The sequence below is a fragment of the Bubalus bubalis genome, chromosome 9, assembly GCF_019923935.1.
Source record: "Bubalus bubalis isolate 160015118507 breed Murrah chromosome 9, NDDB_SH_1, whole genome shotgun sequence".
In the NCBI taxonomy this organism is placed as follows: domain Eukaryota; kingdom Metazoa; phylum Chordata; class Mammalia; order Artiodactyla; family Bovidae; genus Bubalus; species Bubalus bubalis.
This window is the reverse complement of record NC_059165.1, coordinates 35,025,654-35,047,370: the sequence shown is the minus strand read 5'-3', so window position 1 is coordinate 35,047,370 and position 21,717 is coordinate 35,025,654. Positions and strand designations below refer to the sequence as shown.

Here is a 21,717-nt window from a genome sequence, read left to right as displayed (position 1 = left end):
TTGGCTAAAGGAACCAGAAGTTACACAACACAGAGTAAATACATGCTAAGTGCTCTAGTGCTCTGCAGACCTTCTTAAATATAATATTTATTGTTCAATAATTTGTTCATGTATCTATACACACCATTACCATGGGCTTCTGAGACATGGCTCAGAACCTAGCCCCCTGGAGACCATATTTAGTAAGTGTTCATTGGATCGATGAATGAGGAGGGCACTATTTTGCCGAGGGAACTCATTGTTCCATCTAGGTCTCATCTCAAACCAAAGATTTAATTAAAGCAATGAAACATCATATGTAGAGAGGAAACCTCCAGAAAATGAAGACTCCCTAATATTTATAGTAGATCTCTAACTTTGTAGTTAGATCATTGGGGCATCATTTCTTAAACAGTCATGTCGAAGATGCTGTGTTCATAGTGACAGATAATTTATCTCATTTAATTCTCATAACCATAAGAAGTAGATTCAAGCATTACCCTTTATTAAGAAAGAAGAAAATTAGACCTAGAGTGATGAAGTATCTTTCCTAAGGTGCCTCAGCTATTAGTAGCAAAACTAGAACCCAAGCCCTGATATGACTCTCGACATCCATTACACCATAATGGAGTTTCTTGGCTTAACAAGAGCATCAGGTTTTCTAAAGGATAGAAAAGTTTTCTGGGAAATATTTTGAAATATGATTTCCTATGATCTAAGCCTCAACCACGATGTATAATTATCTTAAAAATAAAACTGTGAAAAGAACTTGCTATGGTTTTTACAGGCTCCAAAGTCTGGTAGAAAGCAGTTGTGATAATAAATAAAAGTGTAGACCAAGTAAATTACTAATACTTATCTCCTTTATAGTGCCTAGAATAGTGTCTCACTACTCCTAATTGAAATTTGTCACATTTGTGAGTAAGTAGAAGCATAGGACAAATACTGTATAGTATCTCCCTAAAAACTATACCCTACATGGAAGAGGAAATGGCAAGTGGAGTAGTGGTAAAATATAGGCAATTTTTATAACATCAGAAGGAAAGTGAACTAGAGATCCTGCTCATGGTCAATATAGCAGAGAGTTTAAGGATTATAGGTAAGACTTCGGGAGACCACAATTGCCCAGCAGGTATACCTAGGAGACCAGGAGGGTTAAATCCACTGATAAAGCAAGGTCATATCACAATATAAACATTTGACTTTGATAGGAAGCTACCTCTTCTTGCGTAATTGCCTTGAGAGCTTTGTCAACTCTGTTTGGCTGTGTAGTTGCAAGGTACACATCGGCTGATTGGTACCACATGTAGCCCACAAATGGGGAATTGGCAGATAATTTTAGGCCCCTGTCTGGCAATTCCTTTTGCTAAAGTCACCTCCAACTAGTAACTGAAGAAGTACATCACAGCTCCAAATATTTTGCTAGGGCAGAAGTAATACAATTGGATTTGTAGGTAAAAAAAGTTTCATATTACAGAAAGTAGATTAAATGGTATTGGGGGCTGGGAGATGGGGAAAATGAAGAATTATAGGTTCTGGTGATGAAAAACTTAGGAAAAAGTGGTGATAGGTGTATGACTTTGTGAATGTAATTAATGCCACTATGTGGTTAAAAAATGGTTAAAATGTAATATATATTTTGCTATAATATAAAAAATTGATAATATACCTCCAAATAGACCCTTATTGAATTATACACTTTAAATGGAATTGTAGAATATGTGGATTAATAAAAGCTGTTACAAATAACTATATATTAGTTTCCTTAGATTGCTATAACCAAATAGTCACTGCGTAGCTTCAAAAAACAGAAATTAATTGTCTTACAGTTCTGGAGGAACTTAAATTCAGATGTCTGAATTTAAGATGTCAAAAGATGTTCCCTCTGACACGCTGTAGGGGAGAATTCTTCCTTGTCTTTTCCTAGTTTCTGGTGGCCCTAACATCCACTGACTTGTAGCTACATTCCTCCAACTTCTGCCTCCATCTTTACCTTGTCTTCCCCTCTTTTGTCTTTTATAAGGATACTTTATTTTATTTAGGGACTAACTTATGTCTGGAAGACACTTCGGAAATACTGTTACATTTACAACATCAAGAGCAGGATATGTTTTTTGAGGGTCCACCATTCAACCTCCAATAAATTCCTACCCTCAATGGGCATATACCATATGACAGACACTTGCTAAGCATTTCTCCCTTAACTATTTTAATTCTCAAAACCCTAAATAAAATAAGTACTATTATTATCTACATGTAACAGATGGTGTAACTGAGACTCAAAGAAGCTAAATGATCTGCTCAAGGCCACACTGATGAGAACTAGAGTTGAGATAAAATACAGGGGGTGGTTCCAGAGTTTGCCTTCCTGGCCCAGCTATTGAAAAAACTAATGAGAAAAGAGTACATTGTGGGAGTGGGGGGCTGATTTCTGTATTTTTTCCCCCCCACTTGTCATCTTTCTGTAAGCTTCTATAATTATTGCAGCAAACAGGAAGGCCCTCTTTGTACTTCATCTGCTAAGAAAAGCTTTCTCATATGCTATAAATTCTGGGTTTTCTCCCATTGTTTATATTTTATTTGTTCAACTTTGATCTTAACCTCTTCCTGGAGTCTCTCTCATGAACTTCATACGTGTCATAAATTGAAATTCATAGAAGATGTGTAAATAGCACGAATTATACGATTCAAGGGCTGGGAGGTTTCTCTTAGAACCCTCAAACCAACTACAAACCTCCCACTTCTTATTTTAACTTTAAACTACATAGGAGGTCTGTGCCTCTAAAAAGAAATTCAAAATCAAATATATCTAGGTGAACATTGTGAGAAAGAAAGAACTGAGGTTGGGCACTATTTTTTTTTCCCTAAATCACTTTTTATTAAGACAGCTTTTGAAAGCCATTTCTGCTAAAATTTACTGCAGTGGAGAAACATGATACAGTAATTACTGTATATAGAAGTCATCTTCAATCCTGAGGATAATACAGGATATTCAGGGCTTGGGACCATCACAATTTGGTTACTCCAAAGTGTCCTGTCACAAAAGATTAATGATAGCTCTGCTTATCGATAAAGCACTTAGGAGCTCAGTTTCCACCATGCTAATATCCACAGGAGCAGTCCTTCATACTGTGCTTTTGTATTTCCTCTGTACATTTCATTTCCTTGCCTTTTCAGTTTTACTTTCTAGACTGTCCAAGTTAATTTTCATTGCTTCCTTTGGTATTTTCCAGTTTAAATCTCAATTTAATGATCTGTCTCATGTCATAGTCCACTGGAGCATTATTTAGTAACCAACTTGTTCTCCTATAGTTCATGAGTAAGTATCCTTATTCCCTTACAGAATATAAAACGTTTTGATAGAGAGCATTCTTCACTTTCCTAGTTTTAACATCTTTTCCTGAATATTTCATATGTAAAACTATGAATTTCTTTCTTCATATTTAGAATATCCTTATGAAGAAAACAAAGGAAATTAAAAAAAAGTGAGAAACAATTTATTTCAGAGTAAAGATAAGGGATTAGTTTAATGATTAAGGCATTAGAGATTTTGCTGTGGCAAACCTACATGTGTATTCTAGGGGATTTGAAATTTCCTTCTATAATCCAAATGTTCCTGATAAGATAATTCCAGCTTCTTAGATTTTGAAAAGCCATTGGAAAATAAATCATCTTTTCTCATGTTTTACAGGGAAAACTATTTGCAAGAAAAGTTCTGATTTTAGGTTTCCTAACAATTGTTGAATGCATTTATCTGAATTAATGAGAAGGTCAACTAACAGTAGCAGTACCTTAAATTTGTTGTTAGAATGTGTCAGAAATTCTGCTGAGTGTTTTAGGTACATTATTTCATTTTTATCTTCCAAAGTAAGAACTAGTAATATTTTTCTTTTATGGGTGAGAAAAACTAAGTTGCGAAATTGTCAAGTAAGTAACTTGTTTTAAGTGACATAGCTGGTAGGTCATAGATCAGTAGTGAGAGCCTTGTTTAGCAGTTTAATCATGTACAGTAGTCCCTTGCTAGTAGCTTTCATTTTTCCAGATGTGAACATACTATTTGGATGGCTGTAGGTTACATCCCCGTGTGGACCAAGATTTGTGTGCTCTTTGGGCCCTGAATGTCTCCTTCATCTCTTTCAAAATGGATACTCTTTCACATTTTTCTACGACAATTTTGTGACACTGTCACATTTGCTGATGGATAAAATGGATTAGTGTTTACAGTTCCATGGCTGGTGAGCCCACTGCCATGAGACAAAACCAGTGTTTCTGAAAATCTTCTTCCTCCTTTCTGAAAAGTTTAATTCAATGGTCCTTCCTCTGGCTAATCTCCAATCACACACCCTCAGCTACTAAGAACAAAGAGAATTTTTGCGTGGGTCACAATGGTAATACTGGGTCTGCCAACAGTTAAAAAAAAGAATCTTTCATGATTAAAGAATCCTGGATCTCAATAAGATCCTCATGTAGACTTTAAAAGAGAATTTTGCTTCCAGTAAATGCTTTCCTCTCCAAGTCTCTACTTCCAAGAACTTGTGCTCTAGTTTATGAAAGTCTCCTCTAAGCTTTATTATTTAATAGGCTGAGAAAATAAGAAAGATTTTACTCTGTCCTAATGCTTATGTTTGGCTGAGCAAGAATATTCTAACAATGACATCTGACTTGAATCAGAACCAAAGGATGACAAACCTGTAGAATGAAAAAAAAAAAAAAAATGAGAATCAAATCTAGTTTAGGCAAAGAAAACAGTTTACTGCAAGACTATAGCTGAAATGTTCATACTAGTGGTAGTATAACTTAGTGGTTAAGAGATGTCTGTCCTTTTTGATTTATCTCAAGCATCCCAAATAAGTGCCTTGTTGTTTAGCCACTAAGTCATGTGTGACTCTTTTGTGACTATGTGGACGTGAGGCCGCCAGGCTTCTCTGCCCATGGGATTTCCCAGGCAAGAATGCTGGAGTGGGTTGCTATTTCCTTCTCTAAGGGATCTTCCCAACCCAGGGATTAAACCCACGTCACCGGTATTGGCAGGCAGATTCTTTACTGCTGAGCCACCTGGGTAGCTCCCAATATGGTAAATACTTAATGTTTTTGTTGAATGAATTTTGAGTATGTATATCAGAGATTTGTGAACTGGATTTAAACCCTACCTCTTTCATTAAGTATCAGTGTGAACTTAGCCTAAATCCTTTCCTTTGGCTTTCATAACTTCATCTGCAAGATGGGAATTGCAATTCTAATGAAATAGATATAACAAATGTAACATAAAGTGTATTTGTAGCACAGTACCCAGCTTGTAAGAAATTATTCTTGAGCAGTAAATAGCTGTCATCATCTCCATTATCATCACCTCCATTATTACTGTTGACATTATTATATATCACTACCACACTTGCCTCTCCTGCCTTCTAGACAAAAATAAGAACAAAGAAAATGTAATGTCAATGCCCAAAACATTTGCACTGAATTTTTGGTTTCTGCAGTGATGAGGACAGATAGTTTATTGAGGTATTAATGCTTGATATGCTCTCAGTGTTTCAAGTGTCTGAAAACTAAGATGCAAATATTCTCATCTCTGCTCACATACCATCCCTTTTGGAAGGTCTTCATGGTTTCAGTTCAGGGCTCGTTTGCTTCACCAGGAATGAACATGTTTATATATTTGTGAACTGGTCTATTTTTTTTTCATGAGCTCATCTCATGAAAAGATCCCTCACCTAGATTTTTATTTGAGAGGGAAAGGGGAACTTAGGATAGGATGGTGAGAATATTTTGAAAGGAAATAGAGAAGTTGCCTGTCTAGAAAAAGAATTGGAGATTAGGGTTTCAGCAGTTTTCAGGGTCTGGGTCTCCCCATAGTATCTTTTTTTCCTTTTGTGAAAAGATTCCCTCTATCTACTTGATTAATACATCCATCACCTCATATATTTATCTTGGTGGGGGAGAGAGTGATGAGAACATCTTCTAGCAAATTTCAATTATATAGTACAGTGTTCTCAACTATAGTCACTGAATTATATATTATATGTTTTACAACTATATCATTATTACAGGATTGCACAACATCACCACTGTTGACATTTGGGATTGGATATTTCTTTGTTGGACGGTTGTTTAGCAGCATTGTTGTTCAGCTGCTACTTTGGGTCTGACTCTTTGCAACTCCATGGACTGCAGCATGCCAGGCACCCCTGTTCTTCACTGTCTCCTGGAGTTTGCTCAGGTTCATTGAGTCACTGATGCTATCTAACTGTCTCATCCTCTGTTGTCCCCTCCTCCTCCCGCCCTCAATCTTTCTCAGCATCAGGGTCTTTTCCAGTGTTGGCTCTTCACATCAGGTGGCCAAAATATTGGAGCTTCAGCATCAGTTCTTCAAATGAATATTCAAGACTTATTTCCTTTAGGATTGACTGATTTTATCTCCTTGAAGTCCAAGGGACTCTCAAGAGTCTTCTCCAACACCACAGTTTAAAATCATCAGTTCTTTGGTGCTTAGTCTTCTTTATGGTCCAAATCTCACATCCATACATAACTACTGGAAAAGCCATAGTTTTGACCATATGGATCTTTGTCAGCAAAGTGATATCTCTGCTTTTTAATACACTGTCTAGGTTTGTCATAGCTTTCTTTCAAGGAGCAAATATCTTCTAATTTCATGATTGCATTCACCATCTGCATTGATTATGGAGCCCAAGGAGAGAAAAATCTGTCACTGCTTCCACTTTTTTCCCCTCTATTTGCCATGCATTGATGGGACCAGATGCCATAATCTTAGTAACTTGAATGTTAAGTTTTAAGCCAACTTTTTCACTGTCCTCTTTCACCCTCATCAAGAGGCTCTTTAGTTCCTCTTCACTTTCTGCCATTAGAATGGTATCATCTATATATGTAAGGTTGTTGATATATTTCTCCTGGCAGTTTTGAGTCCAGCTTGATGCCTGCTTTCTATCGAACAGATAGATGCTAGTAATAACCCTGCATCCAGTTGGGACAACCAAAATATATACAAGTGTTGCCAAATATTACCTGGGGAATAATGTTATCATAGTACTAAAGTGGCAGGGTTTTAGTTAAGTGATGCTTTCAACTGTGTGTATCTATAGAGGCTGGAATTTCTAGAGCCCAGGCAGAGGTCATTTAGATTTTATAATTAGTCCAGTTCTTTTTGTACATATTGATCACTGCCAACAGTTAGAGGTAAGTGGGAACTATCTGTCTTCACCTAGTCCAGCAAAACTCTCAAGTGTAATGGTTCAATGAGATCTAGTCTCAAGTGAAAATCTGGCACATAATCAAACATTAATAACTAGGTACATAAACAGTCATGCCGTTTGTTCGTTATGCTCAGGAAAGACTTTCAATCCTTAAAAAATTCCTAAAAAATTCCTGTTGTATGAAAGATTCATTTCCAGGAACACCTGTCAGGATTAACAAAACTGCTGGTTGGATCAGGCCATAGATTCCTCCATTTTGAAGGGAAATAGACTCTCTCATAGGACAGTCTATTATAGTTCTGTAGTAATAATCAAAAGGCATTAAAGCACTGAGCTCATCAGCAATAATTTTCAACAAGGTTTTGTTCACAAAGCCACTTTTGTGGCTTTTCCACAATGGAAACTGATTTTTAATATCCTCTGTGCTAACTAGTGAACACCAAGGCAAATCGATACAGTGGTTTTTAAAACACTAATGCCACCACCTCTGGAGTGTACACAACTGTCAGTGAAACGCCTGGAGTATGGATTCCTAACTAGGGTATTTCAAATGTATTCAACTACTCTTACAGTGTGGATGAAAGCCATTTTAAATAAATGCTCATCACTCAGTTGATACGGATGCACTGGAAGGAAAATTAAGATCACTGGACCCAAGCTTGAATACAAGAAGTAGGACTGGGCATATTGGGCCAGGGAGGTCTAAAGCCCAGAGGCCATTCCTTGGATTATATTGGGATGAATAAATCCTGGGATTCAAGCATGCCTGGATTTCTTTTCAAGCCGAATTATATTTGCAATAATTAAGAAAAGAAGTGTCTTTATGTAAGGGAAACAGATGAGATTGCTTATCTCTCCAGAGTTGTACAAGAAACCTATTCTCTGTCTTACCTGGGTCTTTTCTGAGTTCTGTGTTGATAAGTCTGGTTCTTTTTGGACCTTGATAACCTCCAACTTCATGCTGTCTTTCCTCTCTTTATGATGTTTATATTCTCTTCACTAATTTTGAAATGGAAATTTTAGTCCCAACTGTAAAATTATGTTTTCTTTGAAATGAGTAACTTATAATGACAGAGACTAGAAAAATTGCCCACAAAAGGAGTAATGTGACAATGAATATATTTTTGTTTTGTCTCTCATACTAGACCATTCAGGTATGACCTAAATCAAATCCTTTATGACTACACAGTGGAAGTGAGAAATAGATTTAAGGGATAGACAGAATGCCTGATGAACTATGGACAGAGATTCGTGACATTGTACAGGAGACAGGAATCAAGACCATCCCCAAGAAAAAGAAATGCAAAAAAGCAAAATGGCTGTCTGAGGAGGCTTTACAAATACCCGTGAAAAGAAGGGAAGTGAAAAGCAAAGGAGAAAAGAAAAGATATACCCTTTTCAATGCAGAGTTCCAAAGAATAGCAAGGAGAGATAAGAAAGCCTTCCTCAGTGATCAGTGCAAAGAAATAGAGGAAAATAACAGAATGGGAAAGACTAAAGATCTCTTCAAGAAAATTAGAGATACCAAGGGAACATTTCATGCAAAGATGGGCTCAATAAATGACAGAAATGGTAGGGCCCTGACAGAAGCAGAAGATATTAAGAAGAGGTGGCAAGAATACACAGAAGAACTGTACAAAAAAGATCTTCACAACCCAGATAATCATGATGGTATTATCACTCACCTAGAGCCAGAAATCTGGAATGTGAAGTCAAGTGGGCCTTAGAAAACATCACTACGAACAAAGCTAGTGGAGGTGATGGAATTCCAGTTGAGCTATTTCAAATCCTGAAAGATGATGCTGTGAAAGTGCTGCACTCAATATGCCAGCAAATTTGGACAACTCAGCAGTGGCCAAAGGACTGGAAAAGGTCAGTTTTCATTCCAATCCCAAAGAAAGGCAATGCCAAAGAATGCTCAAACACAATTGCACTCATCTCACACGCTAGTAAAGTAATGCTTAAAATTCTCCAGGCCAGGCTTCAGCAATACGTGAACTGTGAACTTCCAGATGTTCAAGCTGGTTTTAGAAAAGGCAGAGGAACCAGAGATCAAATTGCCAACATCCATTGGATCACAGATAAAGCAAGAGAGTTCCAGAAAAACATCTATTTCTGCTTTATTGACTATGCCAAAGCCTTTGACTATGTGGATCACAATAAACTGTGGAAAATTCTGAAAGAGATGGGAATACCAGCCCACCTGACCTGCCTCTTGAGAAGGCTGTATGCAGGTCAGGAAGCAACAGTTAGAACTGGACATGGAACAACAGACTGGTTCCAAATAGGAAAAGGAGTACGTCAAGGCTGTATATTGTTACCCTGCTTATTTAACTTATATGCAGAGTACATCATGAGAAACGCTGGGCTAGATGAAGCACAAGCTGGAATCAAGATTGCTGGGAGAAGTATCATTAACCTCAGATATGCAGATGACACCACCTTTATGGCAGAAAGTGAAGAACTAAAAAGCCTCTTGATGAAAGTGAAAGAAGAGAGTGAAAAAGTTGGCTTAAAGCTCAAAATTCAGAAAATGAAGATCATGGCATCCAGTCCCATTACTTCATGGCAAATAGATGGTGAAACAGTGGAAACAGTGGCTGACTTTATTTTTGAGGGCTCCAAAATCACTGCAGATGGTGATTGCAGCCATGAAATTAAAAGATGCTTACTCCTTGGAAGGAAAGTTATGACCAACCTAGATAGCATATTGAAAAGCAGAGACATTACTTTGCCAACAAAGGTCTGTCTAGTCAAGGCTATGATTTTTCCTGTGGTCATGTATGGATGTGAGAGTTGGACTATAAAGAAAGCTGAGCACTGAGGAATTGATGCTTTTGAACTGTAATGTTGGAGAAGACTCTTGAGAGTCCCTTGGACTGCAAAGAGATCTAACCAGTCCATCCTAAAGGAGATCAGTGCTGGGTGTTCATTGGAAGGACTGATGTTGAAGCTGAAACTCCGGTACTTTGGCCACCTGATGCGAATAGCTGACTCATTGGAAAAGACCCTGATGTTGGGAAAGATTGAGGGCAGGAGAAGGGGACGACAGAGGATGAGATGGTTGGATGGCATCACTGACTCGATGGACGTGAATCTGAGTGAACTCTGGGAGTTGGTGATGGACAGGGAGGCCTGGCGTGCTGCGGTTCATGGGGTCGCAAAGAGTTGGACACGACTGAGCGACTGAACTGAACTTAGCATCCAAGACTATATCTACATATGCCTTCTGAAGCCCTATATATTGTGGTTTCTGCACAAAGAGTGAAAGAGTCATGCTTTTTAGTAGCAGATATATTATGTATCCCCTCTGCAGATATCGAGTTCATTAAGTTCATGTAATTATTCATCCAATCTACTGCAAGATATTGTGAGAATAAGCCTCAAATTTGGGGACTTGCTTTAACTTCAGTTAGTAACTCTGAGCTAGATTTGAACATTATTTTTAATCTAAATAGTATTTAAATAGGCCTTATCAATTTTGTTTATTTTTAGAAGTATTTGTTTGTTGGAAGAGATATCCAAACTTAATGCCTCAAGTGGACTGTAATCATAAAGACTTATTTTCTGTTCCCCTAACATACCTTTGTTTGTAAATTTTTTGTCCCTTCACACTGGTTTTTCCTACAGTGAGCTTCCATTTATCTTTCTTTTTCTTTTTTGGGGTTATCTTTTCTTTTCCATACCCTGCTGTGCCTTTTTTATCTTCTCCAAAGGTGTGGGCTCCACCCCCCTATTGTTTTATTGCTCCTCCTATCCCTGGCTGTTCAAGGATGAAGCTGTCCTGACGCCATTTTTTTTTTTTTTTTTTTCTGACTCTTTCTGTACCTGGCTGCTAGCTCTCTAGCAGGAAATATGCTTTAGTCATTATTGCATTCTTAGAAACCAGCACCGTCTATGGCATAGAATGAGCATCAGTAAATATATCCTGAATTGATTTGGGATTAAAATTCCAACTTACTCATAATTTGCACATCCTGATGCTTTGAAATTACTTGGTGCTTTTTCGTTTACAAAGGAAGATATTTGGTCCCAGCCAGCTCTGTGTGACAGGGGGATGGCATATGGTCAGACAGGCATTGGGAATGCAGACACTGGTGGCGTGTGGCAGAAAAGAAGCCAGGGGAGCACAATAATAAGAGTACATCTTATGATTCTTCAGTAAAGCTCTAAGTGTGTGAATGTTTGATGGCTTCTCTTAGGAGAATAGAATGAGAACAGCTTTGTGTCCAGATTTGATGTGGGGATTTTGGCAGATGCCCATGAAAACTCAGGCCTAGAGATAAGGGGGCAGTGAGAAAGTAAAGATGGGAAATTTGCTGAAACTCGCGTGTGTGTTTGTGTGTGTGTGTGTGTTAGTAAACACTGATCACACACACATTTTAAAATTCAGAACGTTCAAGCCAATTTTATGTAAAGCTCCAAGGGGCAGAAAAGCTCCCGAGTGACTTGAGTTTACAGATAATTCACCTGCATTATCTCTTTTGCTTCTCACAGGAACATAATGAAGTATTGATAGTTATTGCTATCATTTTACAGATGAGGAAATGCAACTTTGAGAGGTTAAATTAAAATAATAATAACAGTAATAACAGAGGCAGAATTATGTGTCTGGTATTGTATGCTTCACTGCATTATCTCATTTAATTCTCTCAAATAAAGCAGGAAGTTGCTACTATTACTATACTCAGGGCACACTAAGGAAGCTGAGAGATTATTTCCTCAATGTCACATAGGAAGTAATGGACTGACAACCAGACCTTTCCAGTTCTAAAGCCTCTATAACTAGTGACGATGTCACGATGCTATTCCACACTTCCTGTTTATGAATCTTAAAATCCAGTCATCTCCAATAATGCTTTTTTCCTAGTACATTGTAAACAAGCAAGTAAACCAAAAAAGAAAAAAAAAAAAAAAAGAAAAATCCAAGAAATGGTTTTACCCGTGCCACCCCCTCCAACCCAAGTTCAACATTTGCTCATTCATTGTCATCTAGTTGAGCTCTATTACCACACAGGAGTGTGGGAGTTCCAGGTACAGTCCATAACTTTCTCCATATTCAGAATGGGCCCTGCATTCCATCAACTAGCCACCTGCCCTGCTCATTCCTGTGATCACAGGCTCCTCCAGAAGCCCTGCTGTTCCTTTACCTCCTCCTCTTCTCATTTCAGGAGTTTCAGGGTGCCAGCAGACAGGAACTCATTCCTCCCACCATGTGCTGAGAAGATCACCATCCCATCCTTCCCAAATGGTGAAAGTGAGGTACAGGGAGGAGGAACAGTTTTTTAAAGGTCAGACTGAGGTGGCAGAAGAACCCTGGGGGCTGGGTACCGTCCCCCAGCTCCCCGCTTCCACCTCAGCTCACCTTCTGATTTTCTAGATCAGAGAGACAACCACAGGGCCCAGGGAAGGCGGGTTACAGCATTGGATGATAATGGTTAGCACTACACAAAACTTAAGCCAAAGAACATTTCATCACTTAGTCAATTCAGGACTAAAAATACTTCAGAACGATCAGATTTTCTGAATTTGGTTAGAAAGAATGCTGCCTTCCCCCTTAGAAATTCTTCAATTTAGAAAGTTTTAACTCAATAAAACCTAAACTGAACATGGCTAGTTTTGCCCTTCAGAAACTGATTTTCTGACAGCCGTAGAATTTAAATCCTCTTTCACGTAGAAAGATGGGATAAAATCTATATCTAACTAATCCATGGTTTCCTAAGCTTTGATTATTTTCTTTTCCTTCCTTCCTTTTGTCATGTACTGAGTATGACCTCTCCTGTTAATTTTTTTAGTTACTTGACATCTTTAGGCTTACAATTTTTAAAAGCTTACATAATTTCCCTAGCATGTTTCTAATATATTTATAATAAAACTTTCTAATAAACAGTGAATAAAACATGGTTATTAAAATACACTGGGACTTCCAAGGTGGTACAGTGGTAAAGAATATCTGGTTCCCTGTGCAAGTTGATGTAGGAGATGTCAGTTTGATCCCTGAGTCGAGCTGATCCCTTGGAGTAGGAAATGGCAATACTGCTCCAGTATTCTTGCCTGGAAAATTCCACGGACAGAGGAGCCTGGTGGGCTGTAGCCCATGGGGCTGCAGAGTCAGACAAGACTGAGTACACACTCATTAAAGCAAAAACAAAAAACCTATTTGTTTATTACGGGATTGGCTAAAAAGTTCATTTGAGTTTTCCCGTAAGATCTTACCTGAATGAAATTTTTTGGCTCATCTTCTGGTGTCATATCATTTTGCTTTTTCATATGGTCCATGGTATTCTCTTGGCAAGAATACTGGAGTGGTGGAGTGGTTTGCCATCCTCTCCTCCAGTGGACCTTGTATTGTCATAGTTGTTCACTATGACCTATCCAACTTGGGTGGCCCTGCATGGCATGGCTCATAGCTTCATTGAGTTACCCAAGCCCCTGTGCCACAACAAGGCTATGATCCATGAAGCGTTTGGCCAACCCAATAACATCTAAAACTGTCTCATATCCCCAGCAGTGTACTTCCCACCTTTTAGACACTCTTATAATTGTTAGGCTAGGACAACAGGGATAATGTTCTACACTTCCAAAGGAAACATATTAAGGGTCATGGAACAAGACAAATGCTATTTATGAATAATATACAGATGTGTACGCATCTTATTTGATATCTCTACCTCAGTTCTGATTCTTTTTTACAGTTAGGGCATCTTTTTTCATCAAAGCAGAAAGGTAGATTTAGAAAGGAAATCAGACTCCTAAAGATTAGGTACTCCTAAAGATTTGCTGTTGGCAGTCCTGAAACTGAGGATAGTCATTTGCCAACTTAGAATTCCTTTCCATATGTATTCATTCTCCTGAGTATATAGACAATATAGCTGAATCCTAAGTAGAATTTCATGCAATCATGTTACTTAGGGCATAACTTCTCTTCCAAAAAGAGGTGTCTGTAGTCTAATTCATACCCTACTTCTCTCCTGCTCATGGTGCCTGACATGTGGTCTTAGTGAAAAATGGTTAACAATACCATTTGCATATTGTCACATATCATTGCTGGGAGAGGTCAATCTGTCATGACTCCACTGGGAGAGATTAGTTAGAAGCTCCACATTTGGGAATTTCTGGGACTCTGCCCCATGTGTCTCTTCCGTTGGCCTGATTATAATCTGTATCCTTTCACTGTCATGAAATATGATCATGAGTATAACAGCTTTAAATGAGAACTGCAAGCCCTTCTAATGAACCATGGACCTCAGGTTGGGCACTGTAACCCCTAACATTAAACACGTAAAAAGCATTCAGTGAATACTGACAGGTGCTGCCGCAGCATAGCAGAAGAGTTTGGAAGTCAGACACATTGGTTCTCTGTTAACCAACTGTGTCATCTTGGACAAGGTACTTAACTTCTCTGTTTCATTTCATAAAGTGAGAATGATACTATTTTGTACCTTGTAGAGTTGTTGTGAGGAATCAGTAAGAGTGATGAACCATATTATAACCTGAGGGACAAGAAAAAAGCCAAGAATGCTGATCTAGTCTTTATTTAAAATTTTAACATTTTGTTTATCATGAATCTTTCATTACTATTCACTTTTAAGAAATGTTACATTAAAATATTATTAGTCTTGATTACTAAGTTTTTGATGGCTCTTCAGAGTTTGAACCCAAGGTGAAAGCTTCACTTATCTCACTTTAAGTCTTGGCCCTGGTGAGGATGAACAGTAATAATTAAAGTAAATTACACAGTACAGGCCAGGACTATGGGAATCACTGAATAAATAATATGTAATACATAGCTTGGAGAAAACTTTGGAAATTTATGTTAATGGAGAAAAAATCGTAACTATGACAAGGGATTGGGCAGTATTTTCAGCTTAAGAGGAAACACCAGGAGTTTTATCTCCATATGTAGCTGATGAAGACTGGATAGTGTATGAGAGTCTGAGTGCTTATGCATTGCTTTTTTAATTTATTACATGAGAAATGACAAATGAATAAGTTGGAGCCTCTTTATGAATGTTACCATTTATAAAAATATGTTGAATTTATAAAGATTATCTTTAAACAAATAACACATTCAACATTCAGTGAATTAAAATTGTCACTAAGTATGATATTCTATATAGTTAAATGGATTTATCCTGAGAATTTCTTTTAGTTTCAGCTTTGGCTATTGAGAAGTCTCTATAAAATGTATTCACTGCTTCTTTACCACTGTTCCGAGAGTAGACTGAGCCTAATAACCCTGTGACATTGCTGTGGACAGTCATGGTCTTTGGTTCAAACGTTGGTTATGGGTGATAAAGACAGAGCTGAGTATCTGACAAAAGATTGCCTTTTCTCTCATGACTTGTAGCTTTTGAGTGAGATAAATTTAAAACAATTTTTTGTTGTAGTATAAGAAGATAAGTTTATTGTCTTTGTTACAGGTTCCTAGCATAGCTCCTAAAATGCTTTGAATTTGCTCTTTTGTACACTAATGACATGATTCTTGAGCAGAGGCAGAGGGCAGGGGGTGTGTGCTCTGGATAGCTTCAGAATGGTGCTGCCCACCAGAAAAACCAAACAAGTGACCAGAGTGTTAGAACTTTCAGCATCTTGTGCCCACACACCAGGCCTGGTGATGAAGTTCATGCACAAATGGCCAATGATTCAATCAGATATGTCTACACAATGACACTTCAATAAAACTCCCTCTGTGACAGTGCTTGACAAGCTGCTGGGTTGTGAATACTTCAGTTCTGATTATTTTTACAGTAAGGCATCTTCTTTCACCAAAGCAGATAGGTAGATTTAGGAAGGAAATCAGGCCACACCTAAAGATTGTTGTTGTTTAGTTGCTCAGCCTTGTCAGACTCTTGTGACCCTATGGACTATAGCCTGCCAGCCTCCCAGGCAAAAATACTGGAGTGGTTTGCCATTGGTACTCTTTTTCCTTATTGGTAGTCCTGAAACTGAGAAGGAAAGTCGTTTGTCATCTCAGAATTCCTTTCCATATGTATTCATTCTTTGAAACATATTGACAGTATAGCTGATTCTTAAATATGATTTCATGTAATCATGTTACTGGCTGGGAGGGTGGCTTATCTGGAGAGGATATGGAAGCTCTGTATGCCCACACCCTGTAACTTGTCTCAACCATCTTTTCTATTTGGCCGCTTCAGATTTGCATTCCTTCAGTTCAGTTCAGTTCAGTTCAGTCGCTCAGTCATGTCTGACTCTTTGCAACCCCATGAATCGTAGCACGCCAGGCCTCCCTGTCCATCACCAACTCCCGGAGTTCACTCAGACTCACATCCATCGAGTCAGTGATGCCATCCAGCCATCTCATCCTCTGTTGTCCCCTTCTCCTCCTGCCCCCAATCCCTCCCAGCATCAGAGTCTTTTCCAATGAGTCAACTCTTTGCATGAGGTGGCCAAAGTACTGGAGTTTCAGCTTTAGCATCATTCCTTCCAAAGAAATCCCAGGGCTGATTCCTTCAGAATGGACTGGTTGGATCTCCTTGCAGTCCAAGGGACTCTCAAGAGTCTTCTCCAACACCACAGTTCAAAAGCATCAATTCTTTGCTGCTCAGCCTTCTTCACAGTCCAACTCTCACATCCATACATGACCACAGGAAAAACCATAGCCTTGACTAGATGAACCTTTGTTGGCAAAGTAATGTCTCTGCTTTTGAATATGCTATCTAGGTTGGACATAACTTTCCTTCCAAGGAGTAAGCGTCTTTTAATTTCATGGCTTTAGTCGTCACCATCTGCAGTGATTTTGGAGCACCCAAAAATAAAGTCAGCCACTGTTTCCACTGTTTCCCCATCTATTTCCCATGAAGTGATGGGACCGGATGCCATGATCTTCGTTCTCTGAATGTTGAGCTTTAAGCCAACTTTTTTACTGTCCACTTTCACTTTCATCAAGAGGCTTTTGAGTTCCTCTTCACTTTCTGCCATAAGGGTGGTGTCATCTGCATATCTGAGTTTAATGATATTTCTCCCGGCAATCTTGATTCCAGCTTGTGTTTCTTCCAGCCCAGTGTTTCTCATGATGTACTCTGCATATAAGTTAAATAAGCAGGGTGACAATATACAGCCTTGACATACTCCTTTTCCTATTTGGAACCAATCTGTTGTTCCATGTCCAGTTCTAACTGTTGCTTCCTGACCTACATACAGGTTTCTCAAGAGGCAGGTCAGGTGGTCCAGTATTCCCATTTCTTTCAGAATTTCCCACAGTTTATTGTGATCCACACAGTTATAAACCAGTAAATGAGAGTACAATGTTTTCCTGCATCTGTGGGTCATTCTAGCAATTTCAGAACCTGAGCAAAGCGTCACAGGAACCCCCCAGATTTATAGATGGTTAGAAATGAGTTGGCCCCTGGCATATGGAGAGGGGGCAGTCTTGTAGGAATGAGCCCTTAACCTGTTGAGTGTGCACGAACTCTGGACCCTTGGTGTCAGAATTGAATTGTTGGACACCTAGTTGTTGTTGGAGAATCATCGACCTGCCAGTATAATTTAGTTGAGGTTTTCCTTACCAATCCTTGCTGAGCTTCTTCAAATAGTTTGTGATTATACTAGTTTTACAGCAGCATATTCACAGTGGCTATAACCAAGGCGTATCTCTGTTTTCCTATTATTTCTATTAATCCCTTAAGTGAATTTTAGGAAGGCTTTACAGTGGGAATAATTGATGATATTCATGGCTCAGATGGGAAAGAATCCACATGCAATGCAGGAGACCTGGGTTCAACCCCTGGGTCAGAAAAATCCTCTGGAGAAGAGAGTGGCTACCCAGTCCAGTACTCTTGCCTGGAAAATTCCATGGACAGAGGAGCCTTGTGGGCAGTCCAAGGAGTCACAAAGAGTCAGACACGACTGAGTGACTAACACTTTCACTTTTTTTCCCAAGGTTTTACAATGGGAATAATTGATGAAATTCTTATAAATAAAACAGTTACATCTTTTAACGTTGTATAAATACTCAGTTTATTGGATACATTTTCCATCTGTTACACTGGCATCATTTCTGCCAAGATGAGGTATTTCTCCTTCTAAAAGACCTGTTACATCTGTTCATGCCTAAGTACTCTTGAGAACTAAACTCAAGGACATAGGATGCAACATTGGGAAATGAAAGGGGTAAATGAAATTTGAACCAGTGTTACTCAAAATATGGTACTTGAACCAGAAGCATTCCTATTGGTTGTGAGCTTCATAGAAATACAACTTCATTGGCCCCACTTCAATTTATCAAATCAGAATCCAAGGGATGGGACCCAGGACACTGTGTATTAACAGTTTTCCAGGTTATCCTTTGTTGTTCGGTTGCTCAGTCATGTTCAACTCTTTGTGACCCTATGGACTGCAGCACACCAGGCTTCCCTGTCCTTTACTCTCTCCCAGGGTTTGCTCAAACTCATGTCCATTGGGTCAGTGATACCATCCAAACATCTCAGCCTCTGTCACCCCCTTCTCCTCCTGCCCTCAGTCTTTCCCAGCATCAGGAACTTTTCCAGTGAGTTGGCTCTTCACATCAGGTGGCCAAAGTATAAGAGCTTCAGCTTTAACATCAGTCTTTTCAGTGAATATTCCGGGTTGACTTCCTTTAGTATTGAGTGGTTTGATCTCCTTGCTATCCAAAGGACTCTCAAGAATCTTTTCCAGCACCACAGTTTCAAAGCAGCAATTCTTCAGTGCTCAGCTTTCTTTATCATCCAGCTCTTACATCCATGCATGACTACTGGAAAAACCATAGCTCTGACCATACAGACCTCTGTGGGCAAACTGATGTCTCTGTTTTTTAATGTGCTGTCTAGTTTGGTCATAGCTTTTCTTCCAAGGAGAAAGCATCTTTTAATTTCTTGGCTGCAGTCACCCTCTGCAGTGATTTTGGAGCCCAAGGAAATAGTCTGTCACTTTTTCCATTGTTTCCACATCTATTTGACATGAAGTGATGGGACCAGATGCCATGATCTTAGTTTCTTTAATGTTGAGTTTTAAATCAGCTTTTCATTCTCCACTTTCGTCCTCATCGAGAGGCCTAGTTCCTCTTTGCTTTCTGCCATTAGGGTGGTGTCATCTGCATATCTGAGGTTATTGATATTTTTCCCGGCGATCTTGATTTCAGCTTGGGCTTCACCCAGCTCAACATTTCACAGGATGCACTCTGCATGTAAGTTAAATAAGCAGGGTGACAATACACAGCCTGCATAAGGTGATCCTTATGCAGAGTAAATCTCAGAACCACTGCTCTCTCTATATTTCAGTCAAAACTAAGTTCAGGTGGGTAAGTCAGTGGTCATGAGAAGCTCAGATTAAATAGGAGGGTCATCAAATATCCCAGTTTGCTTGGGATTTGAAGTTTTCAAGGATGTAGGACTCTCAGAGCTAAGACCAGGGGATTCCCTAGCAAACCAGGGAAGTTGGTCATTATGGTCAAATGATTCTGTGTTTATATTACAAACAAGACTGACTTGCATTTCATTTTATTCCTGTTGGATATCCTTTATTCCCTGACTGATTTCCCTTAGGCTCTGGCCATGACCAAATTAATATGACAATCTTGTGGGTCATAGATTTAGGGAATTCAATAAGGTAGTTAGAGTTGACATTTTGTGCTTGCTGTAACTGCTAGAGTTTGATTACACTAGGGTGTGTGATCCATAACTTGCCTCTGTGCCTAATTTTTTCTCACTTCAATGTTAGGTGTTCAATAGGGCTCAGAAAAGGTAAAAGCTGAGAATCATCTTAAAGTTCTTGAAAGTCACTTACATTTGTTTATTTTTCCTTTGTCGTCAGTTCCTGTTGGTTCTCATCCAGGTTATTATGAATGTCTTCCTTTGTTTCCTGACTGGTTTCCAGATACCTTCATTAACAGTGTAAATTTGCACGTATGTCCATGACTTTCAACATTTCGAAGTGTTTGTTGGACATTGCTTTTGATTGTAGATGGTTGTTGACGGTATTGTAAATGCCACTGAGAGCTGATTAATAGAATTAACAGCTACTAGTAATTATGCATGCCATATTTACTTTACATACGGCTTTAATACCCACTTTGAAAGCTTACTTCTAAGGAAACAGAGTAGAAAATGCTCCAAAGAAATGAGTTTTATCTTTTGTGAAGTTCAAAGCTGAAACAAAACAAAACAAAACATTTAACAGTTTGCGTCTGTCTCTAATGAAATCTAATGGGTTGGTGGGTGTGTGTTTCTTCTAACATAATAACTCTACACAAATTATTTATTTTTAATGTCATGAGAACTCATGTTATATTCCTTGCTTTTCTTAAAGCTCCACAATGAAGGCGCGATTATGTTACATTCAAAAACAATTAGGTTTGACTATTTGGATGCAAACTATTGTTGACAACATTTTGCAGCATTTTTAACCAGTGAAAACATTCTGCTTTGTCTATTAAAATGCTCATTTTGTAAATTGTTTTTCGTGTGGTTTAGGCTGTAGCACAAATGTTTTCTCTTCTCTCTCTGCAGCTAATTTTCCCCTGTTTATCCACACAATTTACTAGATAAGTACTATGAGTTATCTTTGAAATATGGGCTTTCTCTACTGAATCCTTGACTCAGTTTTAAGTATCTTAGAACTTTAGAGCTCGGTTAAATGGAAGAGTCATTTCCCAAGGCTATAATATACCCACTTAGTAGTCCTGAAGAAACTTTAATCCTCAATGTGAGGCAGTTTGTATGCTCTGATCCATGAACCTCACTTGTGCATTCTACTTAGAATTTGGTCTGACCTAGATGGCAGGGTTCTGTGCTATTTTGGGTAAAATTTTAAAGTTATCACATATGATGAAAATTAGGTATAATCAAGTAACTACCAAAAATCTCTTATATAGGTGCTATGCTGCAGGGTTACATACTACTGTTTCAAGTAAAACACAGTTTTTCTCCTAATGTTGAAACAGATTGCTTGCTTTTGATTGAGCATCAGATAAAATACTTGGATCATGTTCCCTGGTCATCATGAACAACATATATGCTCAAATATGAGGATCATTCTCATCATGGTGAGCTGGGCTAACTGTAAGAGGCATGTAGATTTGGAATATCTGAGGAAACAAGAGATTCAAGTCTCCCATGGCCTGTCTCCCTCCCACACTGTGCCTACCTGCATTAAGAGCAATGGTAAGCAGACCTGCCTCCTACTTAAATTTTCATTCATTCTTATCCCTTCCTTTTTGTCCTCATCCCTATATCCCTCATTTGATTCTCACTGTAACCCTTAAGAATTCAGTCTTTTTATGTATCACATTTTCTTTATCTGTGGATGAACATCTAGGTTGCTTCCATGTCCTGGCTGTTGTAAATAGTGCTGCAATGGACATGGGGGTGCATTGTCTTTTGGAATATGGTTTTCTTTGGGTATATGCTTAGTAGTCGGATTGCTGGGCCATATAGTAGTTCTATCTTTAGTTTTTTAAGGAACCTCCATGGAGTTCTCCATAATGACTGCTATCAATTTACATTCCCACCAACATGCTATACAGTAGAAACTACCTCCCTGGTAG

The 21,717-nt window shown here is 38.6% G+C and overlaps 1 long non-coding RNA gene across 1 annotated transcript in view; it reads left to right on the top strand.

Annotated features, from left to right (window-relative positions):
• The window catches only part of LOC123335011, a 399,767-nt gene extending 378,439 nt beyond the window's left edge, over positions 1-21,328 (top strand). The window contains exon 4 of the long non-coding RNA XR_006641382.1: positions 21,115-21,328. This is a non-coding gene — a long non-coding RNA (uncharacterized LOC123335011). The remainder of the gene's footprint in view (positions 1-21,114) is intronic.
• The last annotated feature ends 389 nt before the right edge of the window (positions 21,329-21,717 follow it).